The following is a 4,791-nucleotide window of genomic DNA, read 5'->3' on the forward strand; positions in this document are numbered from 1 at the left end:
CTGTGCATACCGGTATCTAAATCCGCTTTTCCAGCTCGCTTCCCCGCTGCTTCTCGACCCTCTGCCTCCCATTGGCTGCCTGAAGCCAATGGCATGTGCCCCCCCCCCCCCCCCCCCCATCACTCCTAGTGGTTGACGAGGTGCCACAGTGCCCTTCTGTTCCCGTTTGTCCCGTAATTCCACCGTTTTTTAAACATATGTCTGTGAGGCAGCTTAGCGAGGCAGGAAGTGGTTGATATACACGAGACTGGACCATCGCATGTCCTGTAAGTCAATGATGGTGGGGGAAAGTGAAAAGGCAGCGCTTTCCCCTCCCTCATTACCACCACTGAGGTGCCCTTGAGCAAGGCTCAACCACTCTACCAATACTATAGTATCACCTCACTTCTCTAAATGCCCCCCCCCCCTTCCCGAGAGTGCCCCCCCTTTCCAGCGTCTAGCAACAACCCTGCTTTAGTTAGCTATCCTCCTATAGAAGCCTATAAAAAGATGTTGGGTTCACTCCATATGCCTGCCTATACTCTAGACCAGGGGTGGGCATTTTTTTCCCCAGATGGCCATACTGACTTACATCAAGTAAGCAAAGGGCCACACATTGAGATCATACCTGCCAACACGGTTTTGGCAGGAGTCTCCCTATTTTTAACCCTCTCTCCTGTTGTGATTGGTAATTTCTTGTTAATCTCCTGATATAATAGTGATACAAATCCAATGGCTGTAGCAGATGAGATGTATTAACATAATTCTGCCTTTTATTGAGTTTTTGGGGGTCCTTTTGTTTTTCTTTGAGGACCTTGGGGGCCGGATTGAGATGCTCCAGTGGCCAGGTCCAGCCCTGCGGCCGCATTTTGCCCATGTAGTATGCTCTAGACCAGGGGTGTCAAACATGCGGCCCGGGGGCAAGATCCGGCCCCCCAAAGGGTCCAATCTGGCCCAAAGGATGACTTTGCAAAGTGTGAAAATTGCACTGAGAAGTCCTTCAAGCCAATCTGATGCACTTGTGAAGGCTAAGAGGTAGCAGGTTTCAGGAGCAAGTTAAATATGATGTAGCCTATTCATGTTATCTGTATTAATCACTACATAGTCAGCTATTTTATTACCTTTGCTTGACTATAGAGAATTGCACAGTTGCCATCAATTGTAATCAGGGGTGTAGTGATAAATACAGAGGTGGGTAAACTATCCAAGTTGAGTAGTTTACCCACCTTGTTTGCCCTCATTGATTGATACAGTTGATCTGAAAATAGGCGAGTAAACTATCTGCCTTATTTCAAAGGGGTGGGTAAACTGTGTTTACCCTCCACTACACCCCTGATTGTAATGCAGTTACAGACAGTAGATTTGATCATGTGCTTGATGGTTGCTGAGATAACCCTACGTGAGAACGTGTTCTTAAATGTACCTGTAATTCTTTACACTAAAAAAAACAGGAAAATGTGGAGGCTTTGTCATTTATAGGTTACTACAGTATTATTGATTATTGATTTTCTTTGTCTGGCCCACTTGACACCAAATTGGGTCACATGTGGCCCGTGGACTAAAATGAGTTTGACACCCCTGCTCTAGACCAGTGGTTCTTAACCCATTGATACCTGATGCAGCATTTGTGTGTGTATCCCTTTAAGACCGCGAACCGCGTTAAAGGGATACGCACACAAATGAGGGATATACACACAAATGCTACATCAGGTATCAATGGGTTAATGTGGGGACCGGGGACCACCAGAGGGTCCTTGAGTTAGTTCCGGGGGGTCCCATGCAATTTGTTTAACTGTACAACTTGACCGTTTAGATCACATAATTAGAGAGGAGAAAGACCGTTTTGATCATAGTTTCACCGATATCTCTCTACAATGCATGCAATTCTGGACAATTCTATATCCAACAGTAAAAAATATTCCCAGATTTGGGTTTCAGAGACAAAATCGAATCAAATCGGTGCCGTGGTCCGTCGTCCTAATGTGGACTAAATTAGGGGTCCTTGATATGAAAAATTTTGACAATCGCTGCTGGAGTGTAGACTGGCCTGACTGATAATTATAGCGAGGTAAGTGAAATCTGTGTGGTGATGGCAGTTACAGGACTTGATTTCACAGCTGAAATCAGCAGTGAAGTCCATGTGGTGATGGCAGTTACAGGACTTGATTTCACAGCTGAAATCAGCAGTGAAGTCCGTGTGGTGATGGCAGTTACAGGACTTGATTTCACGGCTGAAATCAGCAGTGAAGTCCGTGTGGTGATGGCAGTTACAGGACTTGATTTCACGGCTGAAATCAGCAGTGAAGTCCGTGTGGTGATGGCAGTTACAGGACTTGATTTCACGGCTGAAATCAGCAGTGAAGTCCGTGTCGTGATGGCAGTTACAGGACTTGATTTCACAGCTGAAATCAGCAGTGAAGTCCGTGTGGTGATGGCAGTTACAGGACTTGATTTCACGGCTGAAATCAGCAGTGAAGTCCGTGTGGTGATGGCAGTTACAGGACTTGATTTCACGGCTGAAATCAGCAGTGAAGTCCGTGTTGTGATGGCAGTTACAGGACTTGATTTCACGGCTGAAATCAGAGCTGTGTAACGTGAAGCGCTGTCTCTGGGTGGCCAGCGAGCAACACCATGGTTAAACAAAGGCTACAGACCGGAGCAAACACGGGCTTCGGTTACCTGGAGACCGCTCTCAGCCGCTACTTGAGTCAATAGCAAATGAGGAAGTTGACATTTGCATTTACAGACAGGCAAGCAAACCAACCCCCCCTCTAAATTATATTTATTGTTTTATATGCAATGGGGGCCTGGGGCTTTTTCCATGATCATTTTACATTTTATATCATGTCTGCAAGACCTACCTCAGTGTTTCTAATGATATAATATAATTTATTATCTATGTGGAGTGGACTTGTTCTGCGAGGCTTTCTCAGTGATTAAATGAACTTCCTTGCATGTGAAAGAAAAGCAAAGTAGGCCATTTGGATCTTTACAATGTTTTATTCCAGCACAAGTTTTTTGTGTTGTAAAATGGCTGTGTAGCTAGGAATTAAAGGAGAAGTACAAAATGGAAAAAATTACAGACGGTTCTAGTATAATTTGTTTAAATTCCTATTGTGTTTATTTCCTAAAACCACATCTAGGAAAACAATTTTTTTCCCCCTGCCTTCTTTGGAAAGACGGTAAAAAAAAAGAAAAGAATAAAAATAGATAAATAAAATAAAATAAAACAAAACATGAAGCTTTATTTCAAGACCCTGTCACACTGGAGGGGAATGGGACAGGGCCGCAGGGTCAATCTACAGTGCAGGCTTGCTCTCACCTACCCAGTTTGCATTTCACAAACAGCGGCGACGTTTCCGCAAAGGGAAGGACGTCGCATTCATACAATTCCTAAAATTCCATACGATTTACTACGCGACCGCGATACGGCTCCTTCTTAGAGACAAACAGCTGTGTCATCGCCGGTGCCTCGCCAGGGTTTCCCTCCAAAGTGACGAATGAATGCCTTCCTTGCTGGCCCAGTTCTAGCTTGACCGCGTGAACGCCGTCCACGTAGCTTTGACACACCCCGAGTATTCAGGCCCGGACCTTTCATGTGTTGGACCCAGACGTCAGCGCAGTGCTGCTGGACAGTCCAGCTCCTCCACAGGATCCCAAACGCCCTTCCAATGACTTTCAAATCTTCATGTACTTTATGGGGGAGGTGGTGGCAAGTCTTGAAGCTGGGCCCATGTGGCACTGTGCAATGGGGCGGCGTATAGGGAGAGCCGCGGGGTTGAGCCCTGGCTCTACAGTAATGTGATGAAGCACACGACATCCTGGTCAGGGGGAGAGGGTTCACATAAAAAAAGAGGGGTACAGTGTAACACTGAGAAGTGACGGGGAAAATCCTTGCTTTCTTTTCCTTTTTAAAACATTCATAATTTTCCAAAAACGAAAAACCAAGAAATATTACGGACCGAAAGAGAGAGAGAGACAGAGAGAGAGAGAGAGAGAGAGAGAGCAATAACGCTGCAGTCATTCCTAACAATGAAATTCTTCCTCAGCTTTGTTATGTACAAGATTAAACATACCATGACATGAGGACGACACTTCAAGTAATTTAAAATGAAATAAAAATATGACCACTAAAACGGTGAAACGCCGCCACACTCTGACGTCACAGAGCAATACCACATTAATTATATATATCAAAAAAGGAAGGGGGGGGGGGGAGACAACCATACACACTCACTTAGGCAGGTTATGCTGTAAATTTACAGTAATGACACCTACAGTTCTGTAAGCCAAAATATCTATTTTAGAATGCTGAACATTAGGGTAGCTTCCTATCAAAATTCAGATTTGTTTTCTCCCCACGCCCATGTCATTTCCCCACCCAAACGACACTAAACAGTATGGCTTCAATATTTGTAAAACGATGTAGTCCGATGGGGGGGGAAATCAGCGTCTCTGCCTTTTTCAGTGGGGCTCGCTGAGATGATCCTCGAACACAGAGCTCTACTCTGCTTTGTGTAGCTGCACATAGCTCTGTGTGTGTGTGTGTGTGTGCGTGCCGTGTGTATTAGTATCAGTGTGTGCGTGCATGTATTTGTATCAGTGTGTGTGCGTGGGGGACAGCAGAGGGCAGCAGAGAGGGGTGTTTAAGATCCAAGTTGAGAGCAATGGGGGAGTTTTTCCTCCCCCCCCCCTTTTAGGTGATTTAGTTGTGCCCTGTGTGCCATCAGTGTTCCTTCATAAGCATCTGGGCATCTCTCCACCTCACCGTCTCCTCACCCCCCCCCCCTCCCATCCCTTTGGGCCGCCAGT

The sequence above is a fragment of the Poromitra crassiceps genome, assembly GCF_964638095.1.
Source record: "Poromitra crassiceps genome assembly, chromosome: 9".
Classification (NCBI taxonomy): Eukaryota; Metazoa; Chordata; class Actinopteri; order Beryciformes; family Melamphaidae; genus Poromitra; species Poromitra crassiceps.